This window comes from Chenopodium album, chromosome 10 (genome assembly GCF_948465745.1).
Source record: "Chenopodium album chromosome 10, dcCheAlbu1.1, whole genome shotgun sequence".
Lineage (NCBI taxonomy): Eukaryota > Viridiplantae > Streptophyta > Magnoliopsida > Caryophyllales > Amaranthaceae > Chenopodium > Chenopodium album.
In genome coordinates this window covers 52,340,155-52,351,791 of record NC_137843.1, presented here as the reverse complement: position 1 = coordinate 52,351,791, position 11,637 = coordinate 52,340,155, and the positions used below count along the sequence as shown (strand labels likewise).

Below are 11,637 nucleotides of genomic sequence, written 5' to 3'. Positions count from 1 at the left end.
TATGAATTTCAAACCCATACCTCAAACCCATGAGGTATGGGGTTTAGAAACCTTAGGGGGGAGGTGGGTTTGGCTCATTCCATTCCTTTAGGTATCAAATAGAAGGAGAGAATAGTGAGATATTCCATTCCAGAATTAAACCAAACACATGCTATTAAGTATCAAGTTCCAAACCCGATACTACCTTAACCCCATTCCTGATTCCAACCCCATACAACTCCGTGAACCAAACGCCCCCTAATTGTAGACTTTCATAATAGTATTTTTGTTGGCAGAACCTGAAGAAACAGAACACTAGCAATTTACTCCGTAGCAACTTCAACAAATTATAACAATGGAAGCGGGAACTCTCCACCTCCATATCCATTCTATTTATTGCACACCTAAACGACCTTTCCGATACCACCGTTCATCTTCCCCGACTTTCCCGCGCTTCTCCATTTCCAGTTCTCTTCAGGTACTTCCTTTCTCTCTCCTCTCTTTCTCTCTCTTCCGCCATTTTTGGACCTCAAGCTTTTCTTCAAGCTAACAACAATGGAGCTTATTGTATAGTCGGAAGGATTCAAAGGTCCGAAACCTAGCAGAAATTTGGTCGCTGATTGGGTCTCTAACAACGACAATGTCGCTCGTAGCTTGCCTATTTATGTCGGTGGTTTCACTCTCCTTGCTGTTCTCTTTAATCGTACTGTTTCCGGCATTGCTCCTGTTGCCGACGCTAGTAGGTCAGTTTTCAGAATTGGCGGATTTCTTGAATTTGTTGTTTGATTCAATTATTTTGTCTGATAATTTCGACGTTTTTTTGGTTGATTGTGGCTTTAATTTTCGAATTGAGATGATCAATTTTTAACTGGATGTTGAATTTTGCTGTTGTTGCTACTGCAAATTCCAGCTGAGATGAATTAGGGTAAATGAGGCCTGGAATTTGCTGTAGATGATGTCGAATTTTTGTTGTTGTTTGATTACTGCACCTGATTGTTGCATGGATGAATTGATAGGATTATTTTAAGGTTAGATGTTGGTATTATAGTTGATAATTGAAAGCATTTTAATGGTAAAGCAGTAAAGGTTATGAAATGGTGGTAGCTAGGGTTAGAAATGTGGTCGAAAATCGTTTTCAGGCGTCCTAATTGGAACCGAAAGCGAGAGTTTTGAATTTTTGGTGGTTTGATCTATGAAGAGTTGTGAGTTATGAAGAATATATGCTGTGACAGTATACTGGTAGTGTTGGGAAAATTTTGTTAATATATATGTGAATTAGGTCATTGATTAAGTAAGTAGTTATTTGGAAGGATTCCCATATGATGGATGGCACATTGGCATAAGGTAATGACAACCTAGTGCCCTTTTTTTTTTTTTTTTTTTTGTTGTTGTTGTTGTTTTTGACGGGACGACCTAGTGCTCTTAAGAATAAGAAACTTCCATCAACCGTGTTTGCTAACTGTCAATTTATTCTTCCTGATATGGTAAAATTGATGCATAGTTTGTGTGTATTTTCTTTTTACTGCTTTTTCCTGATACAGTAAAATTGATGCATAGTTTGCGTGTATTTTGTTTTTCCGTTTTGAATACGTATCAGATTAGACATTTGAATCCAAATTGATCGAAGTTTAGAAGAAGCCTTATTTTTACCCACTGCCGTGACTTTATATTTGAATTTCTTTTTTCCTTTTGTACAACTCATAAAATTTTGTCACGAAACCAGCCTTCCTTCTTCCTTGACCATTTCATAATACATCACTTCCTTTAATGAGAGAGGTTTGTAGAGTCAGGAAGGGGGCACCATTCTGAGTGCAACAAGCTTGTTATCTACGATGTCTCATGTAAAGCAAGAACCATGAATTTTGCATCGTAACTTGAATGGTTTGATTTATTTTCTTGACCTTGTATACTTAATTGTGTTTTGCAGCTCACAGTCAAGGGCAGATCTGTTGGCTCTTGGATTGGCTGTTACGAATATCTTAACTGGTCTTGTTTGGCTATCAATTAGGCCCAAGGCTATCTCTAAGGTTAGGAATTCCATTTCATATACTACCTCCGATTTTTTTTAGTTGCAACTAAAAAAAATCGGAGGTAGTATAAATTCTTAATCATTCCTAGCATACCCTGTTCATGGACCAAAAGATTCATATCTACTACCTGGATTTTGTATGGCGATGCGTTCATCGGTCTCCTTCCATTTCAGGTGGATCCTGAAGGTGTGGAGTGTCGCTGGATATCTCCCAGCCTCCCTGATTCTGCTATTTCTGAATTGGAATGGTGCTGTATCTAATGCATAATTTGTGCTCATTTCCATGTTTGCTTTTCTTTGTGATTGCTTTTGGTTTTCTTGTGTAATCAAATAAATGGTTCCAAACCTTCCAATGTACTCACCAAAAAAAAAAAAAAAAAAAAAACCTTCTCACAGTATCTACTATCCCACAGATGTTATAATAAAGTATTTTCACACATTTCTCTCTGCTAACACATTGAGTAAGACTAAGATGATGTGTATAAACTACATTACTCTATTAATCTATTATGGCGGATGTTAGTTCTGATGATGTAGGTGGCCTTGGGCTTGGTGTCCAGTCATGATTCTATCCCTTTTTGCAGGTTTTGGCAATCTCTTTCAGCTGCCACATGCTGCAGATCCTTGGTCATTATCTATGAGGAGAGTTGTATCTGTCAAATTGGTGTGGCAGCTGAATCATTTTAGTGGTGAAGCAGAGAATGTAGACGCCAAAAAATTGATTCAGGGCGCACTTTACAGAGGCATCATGAAATCTGAAGCACGTATGATGTTTAATTTGATTATTAATTCTGTTGCTTCTTTTAGTTTTGAATATTTATCAAGGAAAAAACCATTATTGTATCCTTGCCTTGACGAAAAATGTTCTTGCTTGTGTCTGCAGAGAGCTACTTGGCAAATCTCTCTCTGTATCCCGGCAAGTCTGAACTGCCATTTTTGCCATCAAATACACAGGTATGTTCCATCTTATTGTCTAATGATAATGTACCTTAGGGCTTGAATTATTTGGATGCAATCAATAGGTGTATGTCAGTGGTTATCATGGTTAGGGAAGAGCCCTTCTTGTATAGGTTTGCTGGAACGTTTAATTTATGTGTAGCAAAAATTTTCCATGTAATTTTTGTATCTACAATTATTAATACCTCCCTCCGTCCCTAAACATAGTTCCCGTTTGACTAATTTCACGGGTATTTAGGAAAGGGAAGAGGAAGTACTAAAAAGACATGGGAAGCCCAAATACTCAAATCATTTGTAAAAAAGAAGAGAGAGAAAAGGTCCTTTTTTTTTATAACTATTTTCAATGACAAAAAAGAATAAAGTACAAAAAAGGAGTAATGATGCACAAAGAATAAGAAAAATTAGATTGTACTTTTGGTAATTCACATAATAAAGGGAAAAAAAAAAAAAAAAAAAAGAGGATTCATTGGTAATTTCCAAGGGACTATAAATGTTAAAAAAGCAAATAGGAACAATATTTAGGACCACCAAATATGGCAAATGAGAATTATATTTAGTGACGGAGGGAGTAGTGTCTACCAAATTAATTAACAAGCAAGTATAAGTTAAACACTTCAATTTATTAACTGTTAGGAAACAAAAGACAAATGGAGATTAAATGTGATCCAGTAATGGAAAAATTGCTCGGAGTAATCCGTCTTTTGCCTCATCCGCCTAAAATAATCCACATTTCAATTATTTTTTAATAAACCGACCTTTATACCCAATCCGTTCTTAATGGTCCCAAGTGACTTGAAACCGGCTAAACAGGTTACCATTTGTGACTTGGGGTTGTGTTGCACACGTGTCACCACGTGATTAGCCAAAAATGAATAAATAAAAAATGATTGAAAAAAAGACCCACGATCACCCTCTCTAGCAGACCCACCACCGAAACCACCCACCCTACCCGGCCCACCCACTGAAACCACCACCTATACCCAATTTTAGCCCATTGAAACCGTCCCTCTTCCCTATGCTACTATTGTAGGTTTGCGATTTTGGAGCTAATTTGTGGGCGTTTGAAGCGGGTGCTTTGTGGTGTCTGCCGGCGGTTGTTGGTGCAACAATGGTGGGTGGCACGACTGATTGTGATGGTGGTTCGTTTGGTGTTTGCTGCGGTGAGAATGCTTGTGATGTTGTTGCGGGTTAGTGGGTGGTGCACTTGTGAAGGGGGAACAACAGCAGTAGTGCTGCTTTTTTTGTGGTTTTGCGGGCTGCTGCTTGGGTTGAGTGGGGCGGAAATGGGGAGGGGAAGGTAGGGTTTGGCTTGACTTGGGAAGGGGAAGGGCGTTGGTGGCCAGAATCAGGGTAGGAAAGGGAGATGGTGCCGGAATTGGGTAGGGGGCCGGTTGCTAGGGTTGACGTAATCTGGGTTTGGGGCTTATTTATTTTTTTATTTTTTAATTTCTGTTTTTCTTATTTTATTTCTATTTTTTTTTAACCAATTAGAGGCTGACAAGTGTTTAATAACAAGTTAGATGACCGATTGAGACCATTTAAAGCGGATGAGGTATATAGGTAAAGGTGGGATTATTTTGGCAGACGAGACAAAGGCCGGATTATTCCGGGCAATTTTTCCTCCAATAATTGGTTACTTGATCCTAAAAGCCGGAAAGTAATATAAGCAAATTCACAAGCTATTAATTTTTCTGAAAACATTTCTTAAATAATGTTTTACTCATGGATTCATCATTTATGCAGTATCCACTATCCAGCTTGAAAGAACTGGCCTCTAAAGAATTACCAATAAATGTAGTTATCAAGTCTAGAGTTATCCAAATTTACAATCTTTTGTGCTTATCATCAACCAAATTGCATGAAAAGGGGAAAGATTAATGAAAAGTAAAAAAGAAAAGGAAAAAAAAAAAAGAGTGATTCATTTTCCATCCGTCCATCCATAATGACTACTCTTGTCAACAAACTATAAGTTGAGATGAAATAAAGTTCCCATTTGTTATGGATACTTTTCCATAAAAAAAGACTTCATTCTATTCATTCCATTATGAATGAAAGAACGCTTGTAATCAACTAACCACCCAACAATATAGTATCAACAATGATTTAGTGGTATTTTTTAACAAACACAACACAACACAACACAGGACCAATATATAGTATAATAATATAATACTCCCTTTGTTTTTTTTAAAGTGACACATTAGCTTCCGCGGAGAGTTTTATGAGAAACATATAGGTTGGGTGGTTCGGTGGAGAATTAATTATTAGGATGTGAGATTAGAGAATACTCCCTCCGTCCCACACAGTTACCATTTTTACGTTACTAAATATGGAATGGGACCACTAATAAAATAATATTTTTCTATACTCTCTTTTGGACCACAAACCCCAAAATCCAATTAAATCCTACATTTTCTCTCTCCTCACTACCCCCACCTCCCCCACTTTTTGTTTTTTTACAATATAAAAATTTAAAAGAGAAACATTTATATAAACAAATGGTTTAAATGGACTTACTTGTAGTTTTCTTAAACTACGTGTCTACCCCAACGTCCCAAGTAATATAAGACAGAGGGGGCAATTAAGATTGTAAAAGTTGGGACTATAAAGATATAGAAATGATTTTAAATGTAGTGGTGGGGTTCAAGGGAGAGTGAAATATGATTAAATATGGTAAAATACATCCAAAAAGTAAGAGTGTGTTGCTTAAAAAAAAAAGTGTCACTAACAAAACAAGCCATATGTCAATTATTGACGGTATAGTAAGTAATAAGTTTGTAACCCAAGGACACGTCAATAGGACCCTTGATGCTAAGTTGGTGCATTCCCAAACAACCATGATTACCAATTGTATGCAACACGATTTCAAAACAAACTTATATGACCCCAGGCGACAACCATTTATTCACTTCAATTTTGGAAACATTTTTCCAAAATTAGTCCGAAAGTGTGGATATGCCTTCAGTTTGGACAAATTTTTAATTTTCTAATCTTGGAAAGGAAAAGGGTCAGTATGCTTCCCATTGATCCCACGTCAACATAGGAGGCTAATTAGTTGACCGCTTTGCCTTTTAAGTGTCAATTTATCCGTTTATGTACATGACTCCTTTCGTTAAAACAAAGGTATCACACAATTGTATATGATCGACTAGTGCTTAGTGGTCATATATGGTTCTGTTGAGGTAAATATTGCTCTTTACAAATAAGTTAAATATTCTATCTTGTTCTAGAGTATTAGGGGGTTGCCCGTCGAGTTCCCAATTTCAAATATTGATAACCTTGCTAATGTGAAACAAAACAATAAGAAACCTTTTCTAAAAGAAGTAAAACAAGTTAGATTGCTCAAAGAAACGAGTAGATAAACATATGACGAAAGATACAAATGCATTCTATTAATTAAAAGATAAAGTCGGGTTTACAATTGTACAAGTTGAAGGAGAGGTTACCTCCATGGTCCTACAATTAGAAAGGACGAACAATCTTTAATACATGCTATTTGCTAAACTATACTATCGCTCGGCTACTAAGCCGAAAGCTAAGAAGAAAGCTTAAAGGAAATGAAATGCTTGTTGTTGATTGATTTGCTGATGTCCTCTTTTGATCCTTGCACTTCTATTTATAGGCAACAAGGAGCGGTTATGACTGGCTCCCATAACTGTTCTACAGTTATGCTTCTTAGCGCCAACACTATTTCAAAAATTTAAATTACTCATTAGCCTCCGAATCCGGTCCACCTGTATTGGGCCAACTGCATTTATGTTTTATCAAACTAGCCCAAAGACCTTTCACTAACTCTAGAAACTTCTTAACTCGGTTAAAGTCAATAAAGTTAAACAAAAAGTCAAAAATCTAATTTTTGGGTGTAACAGGTTCCACACAAAATTATTTGACCTCAAAATGCATCCATAAAATTCCGAGAGTTTTCAACATTGAGTTTCGAAACCTTTGAAATTGGTCTGATTTTATGTATAGCCTTCCATTTTTTGGACAATTTTTTCACTTCTTTAGACCCGGAAAGAAAAGAAGTATGGGTGCTTCCCATGGACTCTACACCACCCTTAAAGGCCATTTAAGTGGCTAGAACTATGGGAATATATGGCTAAAATTAACCATATCATATATTTCTCTAAATTGAGAATAGATAAATAATGTGAATGGAAAGAGATTTTCTAGGAGAGGAAAATGGTTGTGTGATGACAAAATGCAAAATAAAAGGTGTATATTTTGTAAACAACATGTTACGTTGTTTAGTTAAATAGTTTCGGCCATTCGTTGTTTAGATAATGCATAGGTTGTAAGTCGATAAATTAATTCAATTATTATTCACGTCAAAAGTTTATTGGAAAAATGGAAAAGAAAAATTCAACCTTTGCAATTTCTTCTCCTAAAAATCTAACTTTCATTTTATTCCTCAAAAATTCAACCTTTATACCCCACCTTCATCTAAAGATCCATTACCTGTTGATGACCGGTTTTTTTAAGTTATATGCCACATGTTAGGTATTAATAGGTGAATTATTTTTTTAATTATTTAAAAAAAAATTTTAAAAAAACAACAAAAAAAATAATAAAAAAACCATCCAATAACACCACCACCTCCACCAGTCACCTTTTTCCCCTTCCCCTTCGTTGCTGACACACGACATAGCTTCCCCATCCGCGCCCTTTCATCTCCCTTGAAAGTCCGACCAGAAAACCTCTGTCTAGCCACCCCAAACCCAAACATTGCTTCTCTTTCTTCTCTCTTATTTGACAACCCACTGCCGATCGATTTTCTTCCCTTGTTAAAGTCGCCGCCGACTCTTGTTCCCCTAGTTACATCCGGTGATCCTCCTCGAAATTGAAACCCTAAAAACTGATTAGGGTTTGTGGTGGTGAGAGGGTGTGTAAGGGGTGGTTTTGTTGTGGGTGCAAGTTGGTTGTGGCTGTGAATTGCTAAACAGCGAATGGCTGAAACTATTTAACTAAAAAAAACAACATAACATGTTTGGAAAATATACTCCTTTTATTTTGCATTTTGCCATCACACAACCATTTTCCTATCCTAGAAAATCTCTTTTCCATTCACATTATTTATTTTTTCTCAATTTAAAGAAGTATATGATATGGTTAATTTGAGCCATATATTCCCACTAGAGTTGTCAGTTACCCGAACCGTTAAACCCGACTGTTTCGAACCGATCCAAAAAGGAACTGCCCCGTTTTTTGGAAACCGAAAACTGACCTGACCAATTTTTTCCGACCCGAAACTGAATTGAACCGAATTTGTGCGAACCGTTACTAACCCGACCCGTTATCAAGCCAAACCGTTACAACCCGAAACTGAAAGCAACCTAAACCGATTACGTCTAAACCCGATAGTAACCCGACCCATTTTAAACCGAAAACCTTTAAACTCGGCAAAAATCCGATAAACCTAAATCATTCCAACCCGTAACCCGTTGTAACCGAACCATTTATAATCCGTAACCCGTTGTGATCGAATCGTTTACGACCCGTAACCCGTTGAGTCCAAATCGTTTAAAACCCGTAACCCGTTATGAGTGAGTCATTTACAATCTATAACCCAATATGTTTATGATCTAATCCGTTTTAATTCACTACTCGATAAACCCAACTTATTTATGACTTGACTTGATTATAACATGACCCGTTCCTACCCGTTATCTGACTAACTCGACTCGATAATCATCCGAATCAATTTTAACCCGATATGATTTGAACTGAAACCCGCTTCAAATTGGGTAAACTCGTTTTCAAACCAACCAAGTTCAATCTAAACTGATTATAACCTAAAATAATAATGATTGGACCCGATTTTACCCGATATGTTTTTAACCGAAGCCCATTTTCGAACCGACCCAGTTTAACCCAAACTGATTATGACCCGAACCAATTACGACCCGTCCTGATTAAGACTCGAACTGTTTTTAACCGAAACTCGCTTTAAACGGGCTAAACCCGTTTTCAAACCGACCCGGTTCAACCCAAATTGATTATGACCCGAACCGACTAGAACTCGACCCGATAAGGACCCGATCCAAATAGAAACTGCAATTAAAAAAACCAAACCGAACTAACCGATAATTTTCAAAACCGACCAAAACCGACCCGTTAATTATTTTAACCGTTATAAACCGACCCGTTATTACCCAAAACTGATAAACCCAACCCAAACCCGAACTGTTTACCCGAATTGACACCCCTAATTCCCACGGTTCTAACCACTTAAATGGCCTTTAAGGGTGGTGTAGAGTCCATGAGAAGCACCCATACTTCTTTTCTTTCCAAGTTTATTAGCATTAAGAAAGTTTATTTATTTTTTTTATATTTATTATTTCCTTCATAGTGGTTATTTGTCTATTCCAAAATATTAGTTATCTTTGTGAGGTATCGGTTTCATTACATCTTGTAGAGGCCACATTTTCGCTGCGAGAGTTCTAACAATTGGTATTAGAGCGATGTTAAAATATTAAATGATAAAATTTTCGATTTTGAATTTAATTATAATGGCATCTACTAGTGGAACGGTTAAAGTTGGGAAACATGAAATCGAAAAATTCAATAATAAAAATGATTTTTCCTATTGGAGGATGCAAATAAAAAATTTGCTTGTATCAAAAAAGTTGCATAAGACATTGGCGGGAAAAGAACAAAAACCTGAGGACATGAAGGATAAGGATTGGAAAGAGTTAGATATTGAAGCACGAGCGGCTATAATCTTATGCCTTGAGAGGGATGTTGCATTCTTGGTAAATGAAGAAGCAACAACTGTTGGCGTGTAAATAAAGTTGGAAACTAATTTCATGATAAAAACTTTAACAAATAGGATCTACTTAAAATCCAAATTGTATACATGCAAGTTGAAAGAAGGCACCTCAATCTGAGAGAATATTTTTATTTGTTTGATAGGATTATATTAGACTTGAAGGATATTGATGTGAAGGTGGATGAGGAAGACCAAGCACTCGTGTTATTGTTTTCATTACTGAAATCCTATGAAAATCTGGTTTAAACATTGATGCTTGTGGCCTTGTGGGTGATACTCTAACCATGGATGAGACTAGAACATCGCTTATAGTGGATGAATTTTGAAAGCTTGCTACAAGCGGAATGATGTCTAGTAATGGAAGAGAAACACCACGAAGGACTAATGAAGAGGGTGAGGCAAGGGGAGAAAGTTTAGATCAAAATCTAGACCTCTTGCGAAAAGGCCATGTTTCAAATGTGGGAAGCTTGGTGATGTTAAAGCTAATTGCCCAAAGAGGGTAATATTCAAGAAGAAATGGAGGAAAACAACATGAAAAACAAAAGGCTAGTTTTGTCTTAAATGACGAGGATGATTATTGTTATTGAACAATGCAATGAGATATCTGGTAAATGGATACTTGATTTAGGTGCATCTCACCATATGTGCCCAAATAGAAAGTGGTTTATAACTTTTCGGAGTTTGGATGGTGGTACAGTTTTGATGGGAAATGATCATGCTTGTAAGACTATTGGGTTAAGTGCTATCCGAGTTAAGATGCATGATGGAACAATAATAACCTTGAAGGATTATTTCTCTTGGGTTATTAGAGAAAAATGGTTGTAAAATAGTTTTTGAGAATGGAGTTTTAAAAGTTATTCATGGTTCCCCGATAGTGATGAAGGGAATTCATCACGGTAATCTTTATCCTCTTTTAGGGACAACTGTCACAAGTGATTTAGCAATTAGAATTGGTGGAAGTAAAGACCAAACATAATGCACGAGAATTTGACACATGAACCTTAGACATATGTCGGAAAAAGGGTCTATGATTGCTTAGTGAACAAGGTTTGTTGAAGAACATAAGAAGCCATAAATGGAATTTTGTGAGCATTGTGTGTATGGAAAGCACATAGGGTAAAATTCTCTACAAGCAAGTACAAGAGCAGAGAATCGTTAGACTATGTGCATACGGATGTTTGGGTCTGGTTAAAGTTGCTTCCAAAGGTGGTTCCAGATGTTTTGTTACATTTGTTGATGATTATTCTAGATATGCTTAGATTTATTTTCTTAAGCATAAGAATGAGGTATTCGACATTGTTAAGCGGTGGAGAATAAGAGTAATGAATTATGAACAGAAGAGGTCGAAAGCTAAAAATTGTACGGTCTGATAATGGTAACGTATACACAGAAGGAGCTTCAAGGAGTTTTGTGATCAAGAAGGCATTGTGAGACACCGGACGGTTCGAGACACCCACAACAGAATGAAGTCGCGGAAAGACTGAATCGTACATTACTTGAGAAGGCAAGGTGTATGTGCTCTAATTCTGAATTAGGCAAAGAATGGTGGGCGGAGTGGGTTGCTATAGCTTGTTATATAGTAAATCGATCCGCACATTCTTATTTAGATGGTGACACGCCTTATTGGGTGTGGTCAGGGGAACATGCAGATTACACGAGACTTAGAGTCTTTGGGTGCACGCCTTATTATCATGTTAAGGATAATAAGCTTTATGAAAGAGCCAAGAAAGCAATTTTTTTGGGGTATCCAAAAGGGGTTCAAGGCTATTGTCTTTGTAGTGTAGAAGATTCTAAATTTGTAATTAGTAGGGATGTGACCTTTGATGAAAGATATATGGTAGTTTTATTGAAAGCTATGGTGCCTAATGATGGTGATGTTAGAATGACTACAAATACTCAAGTG

The 11,637-nt window shown here is 36.8% G+C and overlaps 1 pseudogene across 1 annotated transcript in view; it reads left to right on the top strand.

Annotated features, from left to right (window-relative positions):
* The first annotated feature begins 263 nt into the window (after positions 1-263).
* LOC145564087 (protein COFACTOR ASSEMBLY OF COMPLEX C SUBUNIT B CCB4, chloroplastic-like) overlaps positions 264-11,637 on the top strand; it is a 34,385-nt pseudogene continuing 23,011 nt past the window's right edge. The window contains exons 1-6 of the transcript XR_014094739.1: positions 264-457; positions 553-722; positions 1,907-2,006; positions 2,183-2,256; positions 2,593-2,772; positions 2,892-2,962. The product of XR_014094739.1 is annotated as a protein COFACTOR ASSEMBLY OF COMPLEX C SUBUNIT B CCB4, chloroplastic-like (transcript). The remainder of the gene's footprint in view (positions 458-552; positions 723-1,906; positions 2,007-2,182; positions 2,257-2,592; positions 2,773-2,891; positions 2,963-11,637) is intronic.